Source organism: Sus scrofa, chromosome X (assembly GCF_054392235.1).
Source record: "Sus scrofa isolate SSC_HxYL_T2T_F1_AM1 chromosome X, Sscrofa_HxYL_maternal_Yorkshire_Landrace_v2.0, whole genome shotgun sequence".
In the NCBI taxonomy this organism is placed as follows: domain Eukaryota; kingdom Metazoa; phylum Chordata; class Mammalia; order Artiodactyla; family Suidae; genus Sus; species Sus scrofa.
Genome location: NC_139401.1, coordinates 33,500,477 through 33,515,289, shown reverse-complemented (window position 1 = coordinate 33,515,289; position 14,813 = coordinate 33,500,477). Strand labels below are relative to the sequence as shown.

Below are 14,813 nucleotides of genomic sequence, written 5' to 3'. Positions count from 1 at the left end.
CCCATTTTTTTCAGGTAGCTCCTTTCAGTAGCAGAATCTCCTGGCATCAGCCTTGGGTGATGAAGGTTAGCTACCACTGAGCGTCACAGTTAAACACTTCCCTTTCTTACTAGAGTATTCCTTGCTTCTCTGATTAACAGAGTATTATCTGGGCTCCTCATATACCAAAATTATTTGGTGATTTTCTCCCTCATTATGTAGCACACCACTCTGGCATGTCCTCTTTTCAGAGACTTTTGGAGCCCTATTCCTCTCTATGCTATGGCAGTACTGGCATTTTTTTCTTCACTTTCTATGACTCAATTGAATGTCTCCAAACTTCTAAGACTCACCTTAGCAAAAAGTATCTTTTCCAGGGTCCTCCCTAGGATGTTAAATTCTGTGTTCTGGAAAATATACTCTTTATTATTCAAGTTTATGTCAAAGCCCTCCTATACCCTTCATCAAGTATATTCAGGATCCAGTTCAAGAAATACCTTTCTGGCTCTTTCTGAAGTATATTGGCTATACCATGTAGCCATGCAACTCCTTTGGGATATGGTCTTTCTTCCTCAGGAGGTCCAGCATTTCTCTGGTCAGCCTATAATAAAAATTAATTCCATCATGCACAGAATTGGTTTTGGTTGTTGGTGTCTTAATTTCAAATGCATTTTTGGTGTTCTGCATTTGTCCTCTCCTCTTCTCATGCTTGCTAGTTTCAATATCATATTTGTCAATGTGTGATTTCCTACTTTTATATTGTGTTTGCCTTTACAAGTGAGCTTTCTAATTTGTAATTTTATTGTTTCTAATTGTGCCTTTTTATTTTCTGCCAAGAGAATTTCCTTTAGTAGTTGTTGTAAAGCTGGTTTGGAGGTGCTAAATCCTCTTAGCTTATGTTTGTCTGAAAAGCTTTATAGCATTGTAGATCAACTGTACTTTAATTAAAAAAAGTTAACCCCAGTTTTGGTCTAATGGCCAGCCTGAGTGGTAGAGATATATCCTGAAGGGGACCTCTGTAGCTTGCAAGGCAGAGGCCTCTGTACAATCATCAAGGAAAGTGGTAGTGATGATCTTCACCAGGAAAGAGTGAGCCTCTTCTGTATGCCCAAAGGATTCAGGGGAATATGGAGATTCAAGATTTTCAAGAACATCAATTTAGATGTCTCTCATATCATACTCAGGGTCCATCTCTTTTCAGTAAGGGACTTGACCCTGGCACAGTGTATCTGCTTGGGTTGAAATGTCGAATATATCTCAAGCTCTGCTACTCTTGGTCCTCAGCTCAGTGCTCAATTATTATCCCCCTTCTAGCTGGAAACAAAATGTGTGTGTGTGTGTGTGTGTGTGTGTGTGTGTGTATGTTTGGCAATGCCTGTGTTATACAGAAGTTACCAGGAGGCTAGGGATCTAACCAGAGCCATAGCAGTGACAATGCCAGATCTTTATATCTTTAACTACTAAGCCACAAGGGAACTCCCAAAATACTTTTTTTTTTAATGTGGCTTTTAGTTTCACAATTATCCTTCAACTGTGATTGATTACTCCCAGCCTTTCATTGCATCTCTGTCAAGAATTAATTGCCCTCAGAAACAGCCATCTAATTCCACTATTCTTATAACAATCATTTCTTCTATACTTATCATATGCCTGATCCATCACCCTAATTAGGGCATGCTTTTCCATGGTAAACCATTCCAGTTCACTATGGGTGAAAGTTGTAACCATTGACATGCTTCCAAGTGCCAGGTGCTATCAGTGCACTATCTTCCATCAGGGATGAAGTTCTCCTTGCTAGATGAGTGGCAGGTGGGGTCCATTTGAGAATACAGTCTTAGAGTCTGCATCCTGTCAACAGTTCAGGCACCAAGTGTTGCAGTTCTGGTGCCCTAGAAAGGAGACTATGAGATGGAGATTACCACTCAGGAATTACTATTATTGCCTGGGGAGGTCTGGAGTAAGTAATATTTTGCAGATGGAGGAGGGGGCAGTTATGTCACAAAAAAGGACAGTCAATCCCAAAAGGAGCTCTGAGAGAAGAGCTCTGCAGGGTAGTCCTAAACTAGGAAAGGAAACCAGGCCTTTGTATTTTTGTCTTGACCAATCATTGGTTGTGGGTGTGACCTCAAGCAAGGAAACACTCTTCAGTTGAAGGTGATTATAAGGTAATGAACTCACCTGAAAGCTGTTAGCTGCTAGTATTCCCAACAGCTGGGGAATGAGTGTTTTAATATTGGAGACGAAGAATCTGGTGGTGTCATCCAGTATCCACTGCAATACATATGCAGAATTGTTATTTATTTTTTTTTGGAAACTTTTATTTTTAAAGTCTATTGTATCTGTATACCTACACCAGCTTTGGGGGTTAGTAATGTCTAATTGTAGATTTAGTGTGTCTTTATACATTCAAACATTCTTTTCAAGTTTGTGTCTCTTTAAACAACATACCTTAAGAAATGATCTATTTAATCCTTAAAAACTGAGAATTTTCTCATCCTATCATGTCCTGGACACTTACCCAACTCTCATGTTGGTACTAAGTTAATATTTTATAAATTTTAAGGCTGGTTTATTCTGGATATACTGTCTTTTCTCTTAGGTAAGTTTGTATATTTTTATATAGCCAATTTTATCAAGATATTTTTTTAAATTAATGTCATGTCTTGCAGTAATAGGTGGAGATTTTTTTTCTCTTTTTATGTTAATAATTTACTGAAAATCTACTTTGTTTTATATGGCTTTTATGTGGCAAATTTTCTGTTGTCTTGTGATAGCTAAAATTATTTTAATTATAATCTCAAATTTTAATAATTTCATTGAGAATGGCAAATTTCACATTCAAATTGTCTGCCCTTTGAATTTTTAAAAAAGTCATCCTTCCTTTCATCTTGAAAATACTTTAGTTGAGGAATCTAATGCTATGAGATTTATTATTTTTCACTGAATGATATTTACAATTTCCTGTCTTGAGTATTCTTCAGTTTTACTAAATTTTCGTAAAATTTTTGTTTTTCTTTATAATCTCTGTCACTCAATGGATTTTTCAATCTGACATTTTTATCATTCCTTTTAAATCTGTAGATTTATTTTGAAATTAAATTTCACAAAATATATATCCAATATTTCTTCAATTATGTTTGTTTTTCATTTTTATTTTCCATTATCCAGATTCCTATTATTTGAATTTTAGAACTTCTATATCTACTTTTATATTTTTACTATTCCTGTAATAATTTTAATTCCTTTATACTTTTTCCTATTGGGAGAGTTTCTCAGCCTGATTTTTAAATTAACAAATGTTTCTTTAGTTGAGTTCACTTTAATCCATGTGTACCCAGTTTATAGGGGTTTTTTTTCCTTTCCATGTAACTTTACTCCTTGAACGTTTCACTGTTTGGATTGTGAACTAATATTTCTGTGGGGTACATCAGTTACTATTTGCAGTAAATGGTTCATGTGAAATGCTTAAGAACCTACAGCTGCAGAGAATTCAGGGTGAAGGGAAGAATGGAGAAGTCTGAGTCACCAGAAAATTCCACTTAATCACCCCTCATACTGTCAAGAAATTCATTATATCTGAATTTCATTTCAAACCCCTAAGGAGAAGAAGCATTGGGAGGATGCTATCTCTCTATAGTATAATCCACTGAACCCTTTGAGTAGAAAACTGTAGATTAGCATAAAAAATTATAGATAACTACTTACTTTAAATGTTATCATCAATTTTTATTTTATCAAGGATTCAAAATTTTACTGGAAATAAGGTGGCCACAGATTCAAGATACTTAGCAAAGCCACTGTCAGCAACCAGGGAATATGAAAGGACATGTGGTTTCTAGTGACACAATTGCACAATATATTGTCTCACCAGATCTGGTAAGTTCAATTATTATTTTTATATTGCCTTTTTATATTCAGCATGTGGATCTTCATTTAGGGAGGGAGGATTCACATGAATAATTCAGAATGTACGCTGATAATATTAATTGCTAGGTTCATCCAGTTTTGGAGAAATTCAAAATCAACAAGAGAATAGCCTTACGTACAAAGACTTTAGTCTGTACTCATATGTACCTGAATAATATGGTGCATCCAGAATGCTATTACCATTGAATGGCCTTTTCCCATCAGTAGCAATTATTAAAAATTTAAAGTGTTTAAGATATTCTTAAAGTAATAATGTATTTTTAAAATGATCTCTAAGAGTTTGTATTTTAAAATGATAAATTGGATGCCATTATCATCAGTAAAATATTTAAAGAGCCTGATTCTCTTATTTAGTTCCTTAAAAACATTAAAATCTAAAAGCTACTCTTAATTGTAAGAAATCATATTTCTTATGTAGAATAATAATCATTGATGGGAATTGAAATATTTATTATTCATAATTAAAATATAAAGTGTGGTTCATTGCAAAAATAATTAATTTCAAATATCAAGTGTACTACCTTTATAGTATAGTATTATTTTTGTTGGTTTCTTTGCTACTTTTTTCATTTAAATGAATCTGTAAAAACTTTACATTGAAAGACATTAAAATGATCACCTTGTAGAACTTTGCAGTTTGTCGAACAAAGTTTCTATGTTCAAAGTAATTTGTGAAATTTTTCTTCGGGACATATGGGAGGAGCAGTGCAAGGGAGCAAGCAATACATTCTTTGTAAGGTGCTCAGCAGTCTCTAACAATTATTTCTTGAAATGAATCAGATCGGTAGAAATAACCTAGAGTTGTGTAGATCTTTGCCTCCTGAAAATGTGAATCACAAAGCTACCACATATCACTGATTTAGAGGACTTTTCCAAGGAATTAAAATAATTTTTTGAACAATACAAAAGGGTGTAGAGTCTTCAAAGATGCCCTCTTTGAAGTACAGAACTTATTATATATAAAAATATTGTTATATATTCGAATATATGTCCATGTCTTTGTGATTGTACTTTACACGGTCAGAATGAAAACGAAGAATTAAGGAAAAGCGTGAGCATATCATTGACAGAGAAAGAAATCAGTTATTTTTCAAAAATTTAAAATTGTTTCAAGTGTTTAAATTACTTGACATCCAGGAAGAGGCTATTTACATAAAATAGAGTTTCATCAGTGAACTTTTAAAAAATATTCTTAAATAACATTGATTATTTAGAAAATAATACATGCCTTTTGCTGAGTTTTTTAAGTAAAATATGGATTGCTTGGACAAAAAAGGATATATTAATCTTTAATTACAAAAAAATATGTGATACTTCTAAGACAATAAGGAAAGCAACTCTTCAATTAATAAATGAAATCATTTTATCCTCTGTAGATTGATACCAGATGCCTTTTATGACCTTAAATTACACAATAATGATCCTGTGTTTCCATATTTTGTAAGCAACAGACCTAAGAATTTCCTGAACTGAATGAATCTATTACCATATTAGCATGGTAAAATCACATTTTCAATTAGGTATTATTCAGGCTGCTTATACCGGTCTTTGATAAAGTATTCAAGCCTGATTCAAAACAAACAAACAAAAAGTTAAAGGCAGTCCCAAAGAAATAGAAAATAGAAATCATGTGCTGTGTTTTATCACTGTTTTGGACAAAACAAGCTCTCACACAACAGTATTACGCTGTACCCTACCCTAAAATTTATGATGTGAATGTTGTTTTTAGTGTTCTTGAGTTTGCTTTTATTTTCATTTTTCTTTCTAATTCACTGTATTGACTTTTCAAGTTCATTAGTTGTTTTAGCCCTCCTACTGTGTAGTACTATGGGCCTTGAATTGAAAGTGCTTTTGTGCAATTGCAATTTAAAGTGCAATTGTTCTAAGGAATCACATCATAATGCCAAAATAAGTTGCCAAATAAATGCAGAAAGTATTACTTTAATTCTGAATAACTTGCAAAAACACTATTCAGGTAAAGATTATCTTCCAATAGAAATTACAATAAGAAATTTTATTGGAATAGATACATGACAAAGCAATACTTTTTAAAAAATTAAAGCTTTTTAAAAAATAATCAACTCCCAAACAATTATTTTAATATACTAAAAGAAACTTAATAACTTTGTTATAGTCAGCTAGCATCAATAGAAGTAACAAAGATATTAGATCAATAAATAGGCGTTTTTTGAAGACCACTGTTATTATCTAAGCAAACTTTACTATTGTTTAAATCATCCATGTGTAACATTTAATTATCTTTTAGATACACTAGCAGAAACAGAATGAACTGCTTTCCTGTGACTTTCAAGTATACCAAATTCCCGCACATAAAGTGCCCTTCATACAACATTGAGCTTACTACTCAAAGCCATGTGTCAGTTGATGAAATATGCTAAAAAAAGTTTGAGAACTGAGCATTGCCTTGAAACATCCATTAGAGTAGTCAAATTTCAGTATATAAAAATGAATAAATAAATAAATAAATAGCTTTTCTATTTAGCAGCAAACTAAATATATATGCTAATAAAATAGTAGGCAGTTATAGAATCATTTTTGCTTTTTGAACCCTGACAAAAGATAAATCTCAGCAACTTGAACATTTACATTTACAGTCAGATGAATTAATCACTCCTTAAATTTGTTGACTTACTATCAATGAAACAAAATAGGACATTTGACACAGAATTACTCTTAATAATTATATCACTGAGTTTCTGAGGCTTTATTTTTTAAATGTTTTATTTATTTATTTATTTTTGTAGAAAACCAACAACCTTGGTAAAAAGGTAGGGAAAAAGAAATTGAAGTAAATAGGTAGCTCATAAAGGCCCCTTGTCTCTATCACTTGCGTAAGTGATAAGATAGAGGGTATCCTCCAACTGTCCTGGTTGGAAGTATTAACTTCAGGAGATGAGAAGCAGAGTCTTCAGGGGATATCCTTCCCAGCAAGCCACAAAGTCCAGGAGTTATAAAGGCTTGAGCTTTATGTAGAGACTTCACCCATGCTAGTTTTGCTTCCTAGCAGAGAGGACACTGACAAGCTTTAAGTTAGCAAGTCAGTCAGTCCTTCTTGTCTGGCATAAATGAGATTCCAAGTTGATAGTGATTTTCAAAAGCTGTGATAGATATAACACATAATATATATATATAAAGAACAAAATTTGTACTGAAGTATAGTTGATGTACAATAGTATGTAAGTTTCAGATAGGCAATATAGTGATTCAAAAATTTTAAAGATTATACTCCATTTATAGTTATAAAATTCTGGATATATTCTCTGTGTTGTAGAACACATACTTGTAGCTTACTTTATACATAGTAGATTGTATCGCTTAATCTCCTACTCCTATATTTCTCCTTCCCCTTTCCTCTACCCACTGGTAATCACTAGTCTGAAGAACAAAATTGGTTCAAAATTGGTCTTGGTGACAGACAGCTCCCAGGTAGCTTAGTGTGGGATGAGATTGGAATATATGGTCCAAGTGTATCTGTTGTCAGGTAAGTTAGACAGGATAAGGTGACCTACAGACCCATACTGAAAGCATTAATTTCAACATTGAAGGGACATGTGAAGTTTGATTGGGCTTGGATCATATATGACCCTTACAAACACTGGTTCAAGATTTCTAAGTACAGTGTGGTCATGGGTTTTCAACCAGAAGGGTCTATGAATTACAGTAAATATTAATAATAGTTGAAACTGTGTTTTCACATGTACCTGTTTATAGAGCTTGGTAGGCTTGGTTTTATGGATCATTGGTCCTTCCAATAGTGAATGTCATTTGACAGTACCCCTCCGCACTAGAGAAGCCTTAAGCTAAGTACACATCCAACTCAACTAGAGTAGGTCTGTCCACAAAGTTTCCTGATAGCCAACTTCTCCATCTGAAGTATGTACTCTGCTCCCAGGAGTGTCACTGGAAGTTGGAATGTTCCTTCTACTATCATTGGAATAGAAGAGATACTTACTTCTTCCAAGGAGGTGCCTTTAATGACTAAATTATCTACCCTGTGGCAGGAGGCCAGGCATTCCAACCTAGCAGTATGCTTCGGGGCCAGCAGATTGAGTTTACCCTGTCACTGATAGTGCTTAGAAGATGAGAAGCAACAGAACTGTGAAAAAGTATGGTTAAATTCTACCCTCATAGAAATCTCTGTTAGAACATAAAGATTGGGAGTATAATAGGTTGTGGGACAGTTCCACAGAATCAACCAGAAATGTATTTGAAATGCTAGATAATTTTACCAAGTCTGGAGATTATGTAAATCCTGGCATATCAAAGGCCAAACTCAATCCCTTTTAAAGTTTATGAATGGCTTTCTTTTCTCAATATTTTGCTGAATATTACTTAGGAGTGATAGGACTATGTTGATCATATGATTTATTAGCCACAAATAGGTCACTTTTCAAATGAATGGAAGCCAAAATATATTTTTAATTAAAAATTATCAATCAGAAAATCAATTTTATGTCCGTGGACACATAAATTTTATACAGATTTTCAAAAGTAAAATTATTTATAAAAATAATATATGCTCATTATTCAGTTTTTATAATTAAAGGTATAATCATTTATGCTCTAATATTTTCACAGTTATTGGATTTGGATTTTTGCCTCAATTTAGAATATATCCCTTAAAAATATTCTTTACAAATAAATGTTAAATAATTTGTGTTTATTTATAGTTATTTTGAAGATTTCCAAATTTAGATACTACAAATTTCTCTAATTGTGTTTCCACTACAGTAGAAAATACAAATGAAACCCATTTAAAATAGCTGCTTGATCAAAGGATTTGATCCACAGTTTGAGATATTCCACAGTGTCATTACAGAATTTCAAATTATTTCATAGGCAACATTTTCAACTTTATTATTTTATCTCTTCAATTCCTATTTGCTTTAGAGTAGGAATCAATGCCACTAAGATTGTAACCTTTGGTTTCAATAATTTTATTATGCTTATAGCTTCAAAATCTGAACTCCCTTGTTGAATACTCTGATTAAAATTTTCAACAAATGTTTAGAACAAAAGATATCTAGAATGTTCCCTCTATACCCCTTTGGCGAGGGTCTTGATCATGAATGGATGTTGAACTTTGTCAAATGCTTTTTCTGCATCTATTGAGATGATCATATGATTTTTGACTTTTTTTTTGTTAATGTGGTGTATGATGCTGATTGATTTGCGTATGTTGAACCATCCTTGTGAACCTGGGATGAACCCTACCTGGTCATGGTGTATAATTTTTTTGGTATGTTGTTGGATTCAGTTGGCTAAGATTTTGTTGAGAATTTTTGCATCTATATTCATCAATGATACTGGGCGATAGTTTTCTTTTTTGGTGGTATCTCTGTCTGGTTTTGGAATTAGGGTGATGGTGGCATCATAGAATGTCTTTGGGAGTATTCCTTCTTCTTCAACCTTTTGAAAGAGTTTAAGGAGGATGGGCACCAATTCCTCTTTTTATGTTTGATAGAATTTGCCTGTGAAGCCATTTGGTCCTGGACTTTTATTTGTAGGGAGTGTTTTTATGACATTTTCAATTCCATTTCTAGTTATTGGTCTGTTCAGTTGGTCTGTTTCTGCTTGATTCAGTTTTGGCAGGCTGTAAGATTCTAGAAAATTGTCCATTTCTTCCAGATTGTCAAACTTGCTGCCGTATAGTTGTTCATAGTATTCTCTTATGGGTTTTTGTATTTCTGCTGTATCCGTTGTGATTTCTCCTTTTTCACTTATAATTTTGGTTATTTGGGTTCTTTCTCTCCTCTTTTTAGTGAGTCTGGCCAGAGGTTTGTCAATTTTGTTTACCTTTTCAAAGAACCAGCTCTTGGTTTTATTAATTTTCTCTATTGTTTTTTGAGTCTCTATTTTATTGATTTCTTCTTTGATCTTTATAATTTCCTTCCTTCTGCTGACTTTAGGTCTTGTTTGTTCTTCTTTTTCTAATTCGTTTAGGTGGAGGTTAAGTTGTCAATTTGGGATCTTCTTTTTTGAGAAAGGCCTGTATTGCTATAAATTTCCCTCTGAGCACTGCTTTCGCAGCATCCCATAGGTTTTGAGAGGTTGTGTCTTCATTATCATTTATTTCAAAGTATTTTTTTATTTCCTTCTTGATTTCCTCATTGACCCATTGGTTTTTTAGTAGCATGTTGTTTAGTCTCCATGGAGTAGGTTTTTTCTCTTTCCTTTTCCCATGGTTGGTTTCTAATTACATGGCATTGTGGTCAGAGAAGATACTTGAGATAATTTCTATGCTCCTAAATTTGTTGAGGTTAGCTTTGTGTCCCAATATGTGGTCGATTCTTGAGAATGTTCCATGTGCATTTGAGAAGAATGTGCATTCTGATTTTTTTGGATGTAGTGTCCTGAAGATATCAGTTAAGTCTAACTTTTCTATTGCTTCCTTTAGGATCTCTGTTGCTTTATTGGTTTTCTGTCTAGAGGATCTGTCCATTGATGTGAGGGGGGTATTTAGGTCTCCTACTATGATTGTATTCTCATCAATATCTCCCTTTATGTCTGTTAATATTTGTTGTATGTATCTGGGTGCTCCTATATTTGGGGCATATATGTTGACGATAGTAACATCCTCTCCTTGGATGGATCCCTTAATCATTAAGTAGTGTCCTTCTTTGTCTTTCTTTATGTCTTTTGTTTTAAAGTCTATTTTGTCTGATATGAGCGTTGTGACTCCTGCTTTACTGTCATGTCTATTGGCGTGAAATATTTTTCCCCACCCTTTCACTTTCAATCTATATGTATCCTTTGTCCTAATAAGAGTTTCTTGTAGGCAGCATATTGAAGGTTTTTGCCTTTTTATCCACTCAGCCACTCTGTGTCTTTTGATTGGGGCATTCAGTCCATTGACATTTAAAGTGATAACTGATAGATGATTATTTATTGCCATTTTGAACCTCGTGTTCCAGTTGATTCTATGGTTCTCCATTCTTCCTTTTTTTTTTTTGGTTGGATGGTCTCCTGTTATCTGCTTGAGTGTTTTGTTTTGTTTTTCATTTTTTGCGAATGCAATATTTGCTTTTGGCTTGTGGTTGCCCTGTTTTTTAAGTATGCTAACCCCTTCCTATAATTGTGTGTTTTAGCCTGATGGTCCTGTAGGTTCAAACACCTCATTACTATATTAAAATTAAGAAGAGAAACATACAAAGAAACAAACAAAAAGGGTCTATTTATTTCGTAACATCCCTTGCCCACATTTTATGATTTTGATGACTATTTTTTTTCCTTTTAAATTTTATTTTGTTTGAAGCATGTTCATGATTAAATCTGTATGCTGGCTTGAGTGACTGCTCTCTGATTGTGGTTTCCTCAGTCCTAGTTCTTCCTCTTCTTTTTCTTTTCTTTTTTCTTCCCTTTCCTTCCTTTCTTTTTGGTTTAGAGAAGCCCTTTCAGTATTTCTTTTAGCCTGGGTTTTGTGTTGCTGTATTCTTTTAGTTTTTGAATGTTGGAAAAAATTTTTATTTCTCCTTCTATTTTAAATGATATTCTTGCTGGATAGAGTATTCTAGGTTGCATATTTTTTCCTTTTAGCACTTTAAATATCTCTTGCCATTCCCTCCTGGCCTGTAGTAGTGTTTCTGTAGAGAAATCAGCTTATAACCTTTTGGGGGTTCCCTTGTAGGTAACATTCTGCTTTTCTCTTGCTGCCTTTAGGATCCTCTCTTTATCACTAACTTTTGCCATTTTTATTATGATGTGTCTTGGTGTGGGTCTATTTGGGTTCAATTTGTTTGGGGCCCTCTGTGCTTCCTGTATCTTGAACCCAGTATCCTTTAGATTTGGGAAGTTTCCAGCAATAATTTCTTCAAATATATTTTCCATTCCCTTATCTTTTTCTACTCCTTCTGGAATCCCTATTATGCATAGATTGGCCCGCTTTATATTATCTCATAGGTCTCTTATATTGTTTTCCTGTTTTTTGATTTGGTTTTCTGTCTGCTGACCTGATTGGGTGATTTCCATTATTCTATCTTCCACGTCACTGATTCGTTCTTCTGCATTATTCATTCTGGTTTTTACTGCCCTTAGTTCAGTTTGTATCTCTGCAAATGAATTGTCTAGTTTTTCTTGGCTCCTCCTTATATTTTCTAGTTCCTTTCTGAGGGTGTCTGCATTACTGTTCATATCTTCTCTTAAATCCTTCAGTATTTTCACTATTTCTCTTTTGAACTCCGGGTCTGTCAGACTGCAGAGATCTGTTTCATTGTTGACTGTTTTGGGTGAGTTCTCCTGTTGGTTTGGCTGGGGGTGGTTTCTCAGCTTCTTCATCTTGCTTGTTGTTTTCTTTTTCCTGATGGAGTTGTACTGTCCGTGACCAGACAGTGTTTGCCTTGTCACTGCCGTGGAATGTTTCCTGGGGGCTGGCGTTGTTGGTCAATCTTTTTTGAGGCAGTGTGGCTTTTCTGGAGTGTTGATGGGGCTAACAGTGTTTGTTTGAAGCAAAGGAGGACTTCCTGAGGGCAGACAGGACTGGGAGGTCCACACCACGATGGTGGCAGATTTCACTCGGTCAGGCAGAGCTTGCTCTGGTGTTTTTAGGCTGTGGGATTCTTGCAGGGGGTTGGTGGTATTTGGCAGCTGTTCCTCAGGAGTGCAGCACCCCCTGAGGGCTGGAGCAGATATCTGGGCCACTCCGAAGCCAGGGGGCTCCTCCCCAGGGCAGCCTGACTCAGAAAGACTGTCTGAGAATATAGGGAGATCTCTTCATGGCCTGGCCAAGCTCTTTGTAGCTTTTCTGGGCTGCAGGGGGTCCTCCCTGGAGCTGACAGTCCTATGCAGCTGATCTGTGAGAGCTTGGCACCCCCTGGGGGCTTTGGAAGCTAGCTGGGCCACTGCCAACCCAAGAGGTTCCTTCCTAGGGCAGCCTGACTCAGAAAGACTGTCTGAGAATTAGGCAGATCCTTTCACGGCCTGGCCAGGCTTGTTACAGCTTTTCTGGGGTTTAGGGGGTCCTGCCAGGAGCTGGCAGTCCGGTGCAGCTGATCCACAAAAGCTCGGCTCCCCCGAGGGCTTGGGTAGCTAGCTGGGCCACTGCCAACTCAAGACGCTCCTCCACAGGGCAGCCCGACTCAGAAAGACTGTCCGAGAATTAGGCAGAACTTTTCAAGGCCTCGCTAGGCTTGATCTAGCTTTTCTGGGCTGCAGACCTTTTTTCGGTGGCTGGTGCTGTGTGGTGCTGCTCTGTGGGTGTGTAGCCCCTCCAAAGGGCAAGCAGGCCTGTGCAGGGACTGCCCCTGCGGTGGTAGGCTTCAGGCAATTGTTGAGGCCAACCCTCCTGGATGGCAGGCAGCCCCAGGTCTGGCGAGTGCATAGGAGGTGGTGGGGGTGGGGGGAGGGGATGCACTGGGAAGCACAGCTTTCTGCTAGCTAGCGGGCCGGTAAGCTTGCTGTGGCGTGGGGAGTATTCTATGGGGACCCACCCCTTCTTCCCTCCCCTCCCCAGCATGGGCGCAGACCAGGCTCTTTTCCCAGGTTCCCCCTGATGTGGCTTTCCACTTCCCCGCCCCTAGAGTATTGCTCCCTTCCTCTGTGACAGCTTTGTTTTCTAGTCTCCCAGGCAGTCTCCCAGTCTCTGCCCGGTCAAACTTGACAGACCAGTTTCTAGACCTCCCAAGCAGTCTCCGCTCCACCCCGCCCCCCAGCCCTTCCAGGGACTAACCTCCGGAGCCAAGGTCTCGGTGCCCAGCCCCCACCCAGGCGTCTCAATTTTTGGTGATTGTGTCCGTAATTCAGATGGTCCGTTCGGTTCTCGATCTGCTTTTCAGAACTCCAACTTACTGCTACACTCTTCTCTGCATCTGGAGATGCCTCCAGTTCGTTTGATCTTTCCCCCAAGTAGGTGACTTTCCAGGGTGCAGGACCCCTTTCTCCTCTGCAGTTCCCTTTCGGGAGCACCTGTCCCACTCGGATTCACCTTCTGTCACTTTCCTCTTTTCTCTTGTTTTACCTAGTAATGTCACGAACTTCTTGCCGTTATTGGAGTTTAGGTTCTTCTGCCAGCGATTGGTTGCTGTTCTGTGCAAGTCATTTATCCTGTAGATGTGCTTTTTTTGTTGTGTTTGTGGGAGAGGGCGAGCGTGTCCCCCTACTCTTCCGCCATCTTGTCTCCTCTCTCCCCAGTCAAGATTCTGTTTTGATTGGAGTACTGCATCTTATTTGGACAGTCTGAAATTAGGTTTATGCCACAAACAGTCCAAAATATTTTTCTGCCCCATAGTTTTATATTACTTATCATCCCCTCCTAAAAACTAATCTTGCCTTTATTGTCAAAAATAAATTTTAAATTGTAAAGTATTCATGATAATATCAGATGATCAACTTCAGCAAAATGAACTTCCAAAAACTTAACTTTGATTCCATGAATTGGGGGAAAAAATTTAAACTACTATTGGAATGAATTGAACTGACTTTCCATTTACAGGGTATTATTTGACTATTTGCAGTGTTCATTTTCTGATAATTGTGCAAACCCACAACGAGTCTTGCCTCACTTTTTTATGTACATAAACCAACTTGGAATAAAATATGAGTGAAGTTGATAGAAAAACAAACATCTGATCTAAGTAAAGACTCATACTTTACAGATGTGTATGAATGTGCCATCTGTATCTGTATGTTTAATGATTGTGAGAAAATTTTCTCAAAATAACCATTAACTTTTAAAATAGATGTTACTTCATCTAGTTTTTGTGTATATTCTATTTTTTTGTGTTATCAGTGATATTACAGTCCTCTTGGAAGATGATTAATGCCAACAAAGTTCTGTGCAAGATAACCTTTCTTCATTAAATTACTTGATAAATATATTCAGTATTTAATAATTTATTAAATTTACCCTTTTTATTAAAGTCACAGATTTGGAAGGAATTAATATCATAAAA

The 14,813-nt window shown here is 36.3% G+C and overlaps 1 long non-coding RNA gene across 1 annotated transcript in view; it reads left to right on the top strand.

Annotated features, from left to right (window-relative positions):
* Window positions 1–5,831, top strand: part of LOC110257761 (uncharacterized) — a 602,847-nt gene extending 597,016 nt beyond the window's left edge. Inside the window, exon 9 of the long non-coding RNA XR_014835236.1 lies at window positions 3,719–5,831. This is a non-coding gene — a long non-coding RNA (uncharacterized LOC110257761). The remainder of the gene's footprint in view (window positions 1–3,718) is intronic.
* The last annotated feature ends 8,982 nt before the right edge of the window (window positions 5,832–14,813 follow it).